Below are 9,732 nucleotides of genomic sequence, written 5' to 3'. Positions count from 1 at the left end.
ATGTTGATGAAAATACTCAAGATGTATGGAAAGAAAAGAGACTGAGCATAGGTTGGACAACAACCTTAATTGTTTGGGTGAGAGATAAAGAGGAGTCTAACTAGGACTGAGAAAGTGATCTTTAAAAGAAGGAGATAGATTGGAGAAAGTAGAATTGAGGCAAAACCAAAAGAGATTTCACACCAGTCAGAGAGTAGTGGTGTGTTAATGGTGGGTTTTTATTATTTGTGAGTGAAATGAGAAGGAAGCATGAATGGTGCATTTTCTAATGCCTATAATCTATGACTAAGTACTACATTCTATAGCATATTAGATTTGCAGGTAGTAAGTTTTTGATACCTTTTAAGAGAGCTGTTTTAGAAACTGTTAGAGATAATACCACCAGCGAAGGCAATGGCACCCCACTCCGGTACTCTTGCCTGGAAAATCCCATGGGCGGAGGAGGCTGGTAGGCTGCAGTCCATGGTGTCGCTAAGAGTCAGACACGACTGATTGACTTCACTTTCACTTTTCATTTTCATGCATTGGAGAAGGAAATGGCAGCCCACTCCAGTGTTCTTGCCTGGAGAATCCCAGGGACGGGGGAGCCTGGTGGGCTGCCGTCTTTGGGGTCGCACAGAGTCAGACACAACTGAAGTGACTTAGCAGCAGCAGCAGAGATAATATCACAATCATAATAAATTGATGGCAAAGTAGAAAAGACGAATTTGAATTGGAAGTGAATTCCAAATTAAAAAAAAAAAAAAAGGAAGTGAATAAGGTCAAACCAATTTATCAGTTACAGAAATAGAAACTGGCTCCCCCAAGTGAGATTTCTTCAAAATCAGATTTCTTCACTTCTTCAGCCAAATATATGTTTCTCTCATGCAAGCAAAGATTATAAAATTATTTCCTTATATTAATAATAAAAGTGACAACCAACATTTATGAAGTCTTTGGTATGTGCCAGAGACTGCTCCAAACTGGCTTATATACACCATGAGAACACCATATAGATCATATATATCAATGCCATATATAATCATATAGGTGATACAGGAATTGATGATTAGTACACATCAGCAGCTTCATTATCTGTTAAAAATTATAAATATGTTAAAAGGTTGAATTCTGATATCTAATTTGTAAAATGTTTTTGTTGCTGTTGTTGTTCAGTATTTGTTTGGATACCCGTCATGTAGAAATCCTGATGCTGAAACAGAAAATGAAAGGAAATATTCTGCAATTTCTAGCTGGCTACTTGGCTCTTCTGAGCCCTTAGCTTCAAGGATTTTTCAAAATATGTTTTTCTGCACCACGGCTCAGAGTTGCTAAATCCAGAAATTGAAACATTCTGAGAACCAAATCATTTCAGGGTGAATCAAAGCTCTTGGAACATTGCCCTAGGATTTTGAAGATAGTGTTTAATGGTGAAAAAAATGTTCAATATTTTTAAGGAAATCCCAATTATGGAAGGCTGCCCCATTCACAGCCCCAACAGTGCAGGGAGTCTGACACAGAATGCCTTGTTTCACCTTCACTCCTGTGAAGAGTCAGGGCCCCATGGGTGGAGGTAAAGGTCGTCTGCCCTGGCAGTTCTGCCAGCATTTCCCCTCTTGTAATTAACCATTGTAAGGAAATCTGAGGCTGATGTCTGTTTGTAACTCCACCTTAAAACCTGGAAATAAGTTCCCCCCTTTATTCATTCTTACCAGCTTCTATTCTGGCTGCCATTTTAATGCCAGCAACTGTGACGGTTTTGAGCAAGTGTTTTGTTTCCCTGCTCAAACTCTCTCTCCTCTCTAGGCTGAATTTTTGCCTGTTGGTGCTCTGCAGGATGGGGTGATATAAACAGAAGATAGGCAGATAAAAAGGGAGCATAGTTAAGTGAACCTTAAGACCGGGAGGTGTTTTAAAGTGGAAGGGGCATGAGTTATGATATCATGCAATAATGTGAAATTACTGATTTTGTAACTTGGGGCAAGATATTTAATGATTTTGTATCTCAGTTTTCTCATTTGTGAAATGAGGATAGTAAAGTTTACAAGGTTATTTGGGGGGAATTAAATGAAGCAAACCTATAGAGCATATTGTAGGTGATTAATACATGGCGATGGATGCTATTATCGGTAGTAGTATTAATAATATTAATAACAATAAAAGAGTAGAAAAAAATAAAAATGAGCCAGGAATGATGGAGAACAATAGGGTAAAGGACCATCAACTACAATGCTTGACAATCAGAAAATGCTCTAATATTTCTGTATAAAGTGATGGACGAACTTGACTCTCTTGATTCCACAGCCTGACCTCTTATAGACAGGAATGTGAGGTGATGTGAAGCTATGTTAACCTGAAATAACCTCTTTCTCCTCTTCCCCTCTAAGGTCAACTCATTTTTCAGAGGTTACCTGAGTTGTCTTTTTCTAGGATGTTGTTACCACTGATCTAACAATGACCTCCTTTTCTTTTGAATTAAGGCAATAAATTACATACCATCTGATGTGTTCTTTGGCTACTTCCTGTAGGTGTGGTTTCCAAATGAGATCAAGGTTTCAATGAGTAAAGGACACTTGCCTTATACTTCTTATATATTCACCGTAGGACATTGGGTGGCTGAGCACACAGAGAAACCCTACACCCAACAGTGCAATGAGGAGATAAAAAGAGTACTAGCCTTAAATTTCTTTGTTTTTAATTAATTAATTTATTTTAATTGGAGGCTAATTACTTTACAATTGTAGTGGTTTTTGCCATACATTGACATGAATCAGCTATGGGTGTACATGTGTCCCCCATCCTGAGCCCCCCTCCTACCTCCCTCCCCATCCCATCCCTCAGGGTCATCCCAGTGTAGCAGCCCTGAGCACCCTGTCTCATGCATCGAACCTGGACTGGCGATCTGTTCCATGTATGATAATATACATGTTTCAATGCTATTCTCTCAAATCATCCCACCCTTGCCTTCTCCCACACAGTCCAAAAGACTCTTCTTTACATCTGTGTCTTTTTTTGCTGTCTCACATATAGGATCATCATTACCATCTTTCTAAATTCCATATATATGCATTAGTATACTGTATTGGTATTTTTCTTCTTAAATTTCTTATAACACAAAAAGTCCATTAAAGGGATGGGGCAATTTCCTTCTTCAAAAGAGAATAAATTTCTTCCAGAGGAGTAAGGGATATATACATTTTCCTTGTTAATTTTCTACATTGTAGTCTCACTTTCCTCTCCTTCATAAAAATTCAGTCCCTTGACTTGGATGGACTCTCAACAATTATTTTATTTAATGTTCATATTTGAACCACGAGTACACTGCTAGCCCAAAGGCTGTAATGATAATAACTGAGGATTGATACCCAAGACTTAGGACTTCTAGGCCAGGGTTCTCATGGCTTTTCATCCTTAATGAAAGATGGCTCTCTAGCTGACCATCTATATACCCTGCCTTATTATCACCTTCTATTTTCCCCCATTCAATTCATTTAAGAAATTTACATTTCACAGAGATGAAGTATATGTTTAAACAGGGATTTCTAATTGGACTCAATCCCACGTTGAAGGTCAGGAAGGGTGGCGGTAAGGAGATACCCTTCATCCAAGGTAAGGAGCAGTGGCTGCGCTTTGCTGGAGCAGCCGTGAAGAGATACCCCATGCCCAAGGTAAGAGAAACCCAAGTAACATGGTAGGGTTTGGGGCTCCAAAATCACTGCAGATGGTGATTGCAGCCATGAAATTAAAAGACATTTACTCCTTGGAAGAAAAGTTATGACCAACCTAGATAGCATATTCATAAGCAGAGACATTACTTTGCCGACTAAGGTCTGTCTAGTCGAGGCTATGGTTTTTCCAGTGGTCATGTATGGATGTGAGAGTTGGACTGTGAAGAAGGCTGAGCGCCGAAGAATCAATGTTTTTGAACTGTGGTGTTGGAGAAGACTCTTGAGGGTCCCTTGGACTACAAAGAGATCCAACCAGTCCATTCTGAAGGAGGTCAGCCCTGGGATTTCTTTGGAAGGAATGGTGCTAAAGCTGAAACTCCTGTCCTTTGGCCACCTCATGCGAAGACTTGACTCACTGGAAAAGACTCTGATGCTGGGAGGGATTGGGGGCATTAGGAGAAGGGGACGACAGAGGATTAGATGGCTGGATGGCATCACTGACTCGATGGACGTGAGTCTGAGAGAACTCTGGGAGTTGGTGATGGACAGGGAGGCCTGGCGTGCTGCGATTCATGGGGTCACAAAGAGTCGGACACGACTGAGCGACTGAACTGAACTGAACTGAAAGTTTGCTAAGTTCTGTGGAGCAATTTAAAATAAAGTTTTATGTTGTGAAATTAATTTTATTTTACATTTCTAAATTTGAGTAGAACACATACACATATGCCTGCATATATACATATGTGTGAGTATAAATGTGTACATATACATACATGCAAACATGCATGAACACTTCTCTTCAATAAGTAACATTCTTATTGTTATTCTTTATAGTTGCTTGTCCCAGTGTAATGAAAGGCAGTGATAGAAAGCGTTTAGTACAAATATTGTCATTTAGATCAGAATATATAATGTGGGAGCAGGGAGAGTGGTAAATCCAAAGTAAAAAAGCATATAAATGGAATGGAAAACAAATAATCCTCGTGTTCTCCAGTCTTAACTTGATTATCCTAATACCATATCTCCTCTTATTGTTCATCTTGCTTTCTTCTCTTGTATTAGTTAATTGTTGCATGCATGCTCAGTCGCTTCAGCCATGTCCAATTCCTTGTGACGCTATGGACTGTAGCCCATCAGGCTCCTCTGTCCATGGGATTTTCCAGGCAAGAATACTGGAGTGGATTGCCATGCTCTCCTCCAAGGAATCCTCCCCACCCAGGAACTGAAACCACAGTCTCCTGCATTGCAGACAGGTTTTTAATCCCTAGAGCCACCTTGGAAGCCCAATGAACAAAGGAAATTCATTGTTGTTATGTAACAAGTTATCCCCAATCTTAGCACTTTGGAGCATCTCCTTAAGAGCTTATCAATTCACATAATTTCTGAGTCTTAACCTCCTACTTCTCGCTCAGGCTGTCTCAGGAGATTGCAGTTAAGCGGTCCTTGGGGACTGCGGTCATCTGAAGGCTTGTCTGGGGTTAGAGGATCTCCTTCCAAGCTCATTCACGTGGCTGTTTGCACAAGACTTCAGTTCTTCATCATGTAGGACCCTCCCTGGAACTGCCCACATATGGCTTTTCTCTGAGCAAGTATTGAGAGCGTGGGGAGGATGAGTGCATGTGTGTCAGTGTGTCAGAGAGAGAAGGAATGATTGAGGGAGGTCACAAAGGAAATGGAAGCCAGTGTCATTTATAATCTAATAAAGGATATGAAAAATCATCACTTCTCCTGTGTTCTGTGGATCACACAGACCCGCCTGGTGCAATGTGTGAGGAAATGGCACAAGAATGTGCATACCAGGAGACAGGGATCATCGAGGGCAATCAGCCTCCCTCCCCCTTCACTTTCCTTCTCTTCAGTTTGAAACTTCTCTGCTTGGAATGGTTTGTTAGTTACCAACTGGTAACAATTTTGCTTTATTGCGCTTTGTCGACTGTGCTCAGTCATGTCCCTCTCTTTTGCAACCGGATGGACTGTAGCCCAGGGCTCCTATGCCCATGGAATTTTCCAAGCAAGAATACTGGAGTGGGGTGCCATTTGCTCCTCCAGGGAGTCCTCCCAACCCAGGGATGGAATCTGCATCTCTTGCGTCTCCTGCATTGGCAGGTGGGTTCTTTACCACTAGTGCCACCCGGGAAGCCACAAAATCATTGAATTTCATTGCTTGACAAAGGTTTTCATTTGAAAACTGTAAATGACTTGTCACTTCAGACAATGTGACCAATGCTCTTTTCGCCATGTTGCTGGACAGTAGAGGGTGCTGTTGGTGTGTGTGGACCTATGCTGAACACTGATGGTGGAGCTTTGATGTGGACAGTTCAATTCTCATCTTGAAAAATGATGAATTCTAACGTGATTGTTTTCTAAATGTCTGTATTTCAATTCTAAAAATAAATTTTCATTTCCTTCAGCTGATCAGTAGGCAACGTTAGATATTTCATAAATGCGTCTGTTAATTCCCAGTGATCTCTTTGTAGATTTCCTTGCTGCGTGCTTTTTGGCCCTAATAATGGTTGAGAGGAACAGAAACAGGAGACACATCATGGTTACTTGACATGGATTGTACATGGACCATGAGTGACAATACTATCTTTACTGGATTTGGTTTCTTTATCCCCTTTAGCTAGTTGGAATACTGCAGGAGTATTGACTATTATCAGCCATTTCCATGACTGATACTGAGTTGGTAAAGGATGAGATATTTTCTCCTCCATTAGAATGGGATGAACGCTTTGTGGGGGCCCTCAAGAGGGCTGTTATTTCTGTCCTTGACTCTTTCGGAGAGGCTGTCCACCAGTGGTATGGGTCTTTTTTGGGAATACTCAAGCATCTTTAGAGACATGACTATATGAATAAATTCCTAGAATTTGTAACAATCTCCTGTTGAAAATATTGTGCACTTGGCAAGGTAAATCCTAAAAAAAAAAAAAGATCTAATTTCATCTCCCTAGTCTGAAAAATATTGTTCTTTTCTATCATATTTCCCCAAAATCTCATTTGGTCGCCACTTATCCTATTGTGGTATAGTGAAAAAAAGCATTAACTTTTGGAGTTAAAAAAGACCCAGTTTCAAGCCACACAGTTCCTTACTTGACTTGCTGGGTGGAATCTTATGCCTCACCTTGTCCCTCTGAGAAGTGAAAAGTAGTAATATTAAAAAAAAAAAGACACTGCGTTAAGAGCTCTGCTTACATTTTATCACTTAATTTTTATAGTATGCTTTCACCATGTGTACTAGCATTTTCTCTACATGTTTAAAAATAAGGTAGTAAGTTTGATATAAAAAGTTTAACCAAGTTTATACAGCTGTTAAGTCATAACGCTGGGATGCAAAGCCAAATGTGTGCAACTTTAAAGTTATCCCCTTAACCATTCTGCTATGCAACAACCCATAGTGCTGACATTAGAAGTCTGAGAATTACATATGAAAATGAACATCTATTAGCCAGCAGAGAGTCCTGTACTGTTAACACTTTAAATAACTGTTAATTCCCTTTACTTCTCTTATTTGGAGCAATTTAGCTAACGGATGAAGGGAAGAACATCTGTTTAAAATGATGACCTCTGCTAAAAGAGGCTCTGTCATAGTTTTGCATAATGACACCATGATTGTTTTTCTTGGAAAACAAATTATGAATGTCCATAAAATTGACAAAGGAACAAATTGGGCACCCCTGGATTCTTTCTGAAGCTTGAAAACTCTTTGTGTACAAAATGCACATTAAAGGGAGTTTTTCCTCTCTTAAGTAGTGCCTATTTTAATGATAACCTTTGGAAGGAAATTTAAATGTAAAAAGGTGAAAATTAAAAGAACTATAAATAACAACAAATGACTACCTTGTAAATACAAAGCCACATTCACTCCCGGGGCTGTTATGTCTACAAACTATTCGAACAACAGTTAATAAGCACATTCCCAATGAAAGAAAAAAGCTAACTGATGTTTCATCTGAGTGCACCCTTTGTTGAGCGTGTTCACAAATGGAGAGCTGGGAGATAGGGATTTCTGTGCTTTTTGCATTAAGACGTGTGCATGTGCCCACTGAAGAAAATGAAGGGTTTTTCAGGTTCCCCAAATATTCCTTTGCTAATATTCATCTCTGTCAAAAAATAATGATGTGCTCTGCTTGGATTAGCTGAAAAATCATCTTCCTCTCTTGATGATTTTCCTTTTCTCTGTGTTCTTATGATGAGATAACCCATTTATGGTTCCCAGGCTGAGGGTATCTTGATTCACATGCTGTTTTTGAGGCTGGCTTTTGAGAATCAATGGGCTGGACCAGGAATAGCAAAGAGTCTAAATCTTTGCGAGGGCAGACTAGTGAGTTGCTGGCCTACCTGAATTACATCCCATCCTCTACCTTCTGAACTATAAACCTGGGATACCGTAGAGCTTTCTTAGGTTTGTTGTTTAGAAATTGGATGTCATATTCTTTGGGCCACAGAGAGGGCAACTCCAAATACTAAATTCTGAGCTTTTTTTTTTTTGGTATTCAAATTCCTATGATTTCCTTGAATCTCTATTATTATCTTAGGGCAAATATCATTATTTCAGGTCATATTATTTTATATAAGAATAAATATGTTTTTGAATCATCTGGAACATGAACAACCTATTGAAGTGATTAAAGCTAGCATTTAAAGAACAGAATCAATGTTTATAATTGGGGTTTTGACTTACTTAGTTTCATGTTCCCCTTCATGAGTTTCTGTGTTTGATTATGGGTAAGATATCATGTATGCAGGTCAGGAAGCAACAGTTAGAACTGGACATGGAACAACAGACTGGTTCCAAATAGGAAAAGGAGTACATCAAGATTGTATATTTTCACCCTGCGTATTTAACTTATATGCAGAGTACATCATGAGAAATGCTGGGCTAGAAGAAGCACAAGCTGGAATCAAGATTGCTGGGAGAAATATCAATAACCTCAGATATGCAGATGACACCACCCTCATGGCAGAAAGTGAAGAAGAACTAAAGAGCCTCTTGATGAGAGTGAAAGAGGAGAGTGAAAAAGTTGGCTTAAAGCTCAACATTCAGAAAACTAAGATCATGGCATCCAGTCCCATCACTTCATGGCAGATAAGATGAGGAAACAATGGAAACAGTGGGTGACTTTATTTTTCTGGGCTCCAAAATCACTGTGATTGCAGCCATGAAATTAAAAGACTCTTATTCCTTGGAAGGAAAGTTATGACCGACCTAGATAGCATATTAAAAAGCAGAGGCATTACTTTGCCAACAAAGCTCCATCTAATCAAGGCTATGGTTTTTCCACGGGTCATGTATGGATATGAGAGTTGGACTGTGAAGAAAGCTGAGTGCTGAAGATTTGATGCTTTTGAATCATGGTTTTGGAAAAGACTCTTGAGAGTCCCTTGGACTGCAAGGAGATCCAACCAGTCCATCCTAAAGATCGGTCCTGGGTGTTCATTGGAAGGACTGATGTTGAAGCTGAAACTCCAGTACTTTGGCCACCTGATGCAAAGAGCTGACTCATTTGAAAAGACCCTGATGTTGGGAAAGATTGAGGGCAGGAGGAGAAGGGGACAACAGAGGATGATATGGTTGGATGGCATCATCGACTCAACGGACATGGGTTTGGGTGAACTCTGGGAGTTGGTGATGGACAGGGAGGCCTGGTGTGCTGTGGTTCATGGGGTTGCAAAGAGTCGGACGCGACTGAGCGACTGAACTGAACTGAAGATATCAAGTGTGTCTGAATCTTACTTTTAGTCTGTAAAATGGGGGAAAAGAAGAGTTATTTGGTGCAGCTGTTTTGAAAATTCATTGAGATGATCTGTAAGATGCTTAGCATGGAGCCCAGTAGAGTTACATTTTACAACCTAGGCCCTCTGACTACTTGAATTCACAAGGACAAAAACGAATCCATATTTGGTACCAGAATATGTTACAATTCTAAGTTAATTATATAAAACAATCAATTTCCTCTAGCCTACTAATATAGATATTCAGAAGGGGCCTATATGACCTGTAAGTATTATTTATTCAGTGTCTAATATATTTGTGGGAACTAATGTAACTGGTTTTTAAAAGATGCTTATCTTTACTTTATAGATG

This window comes from Capricornis sumatraensis, chromosome 11, assembly GCF_032405125.1.
Source record: "Capricornis sumatraensis isolate serow.1 chromosome 11, serow.2, whole genome shotgun sequence".
Taxonomy (NCBI): Eukaryota; Metazoa; Chordata; class Mammalia; order Artiodactyla; family Bovidae; genus Capricornis; species Capricornis sumatraensis.
This window is presented reverse-complemented; position numbering follows the sequence as displayed.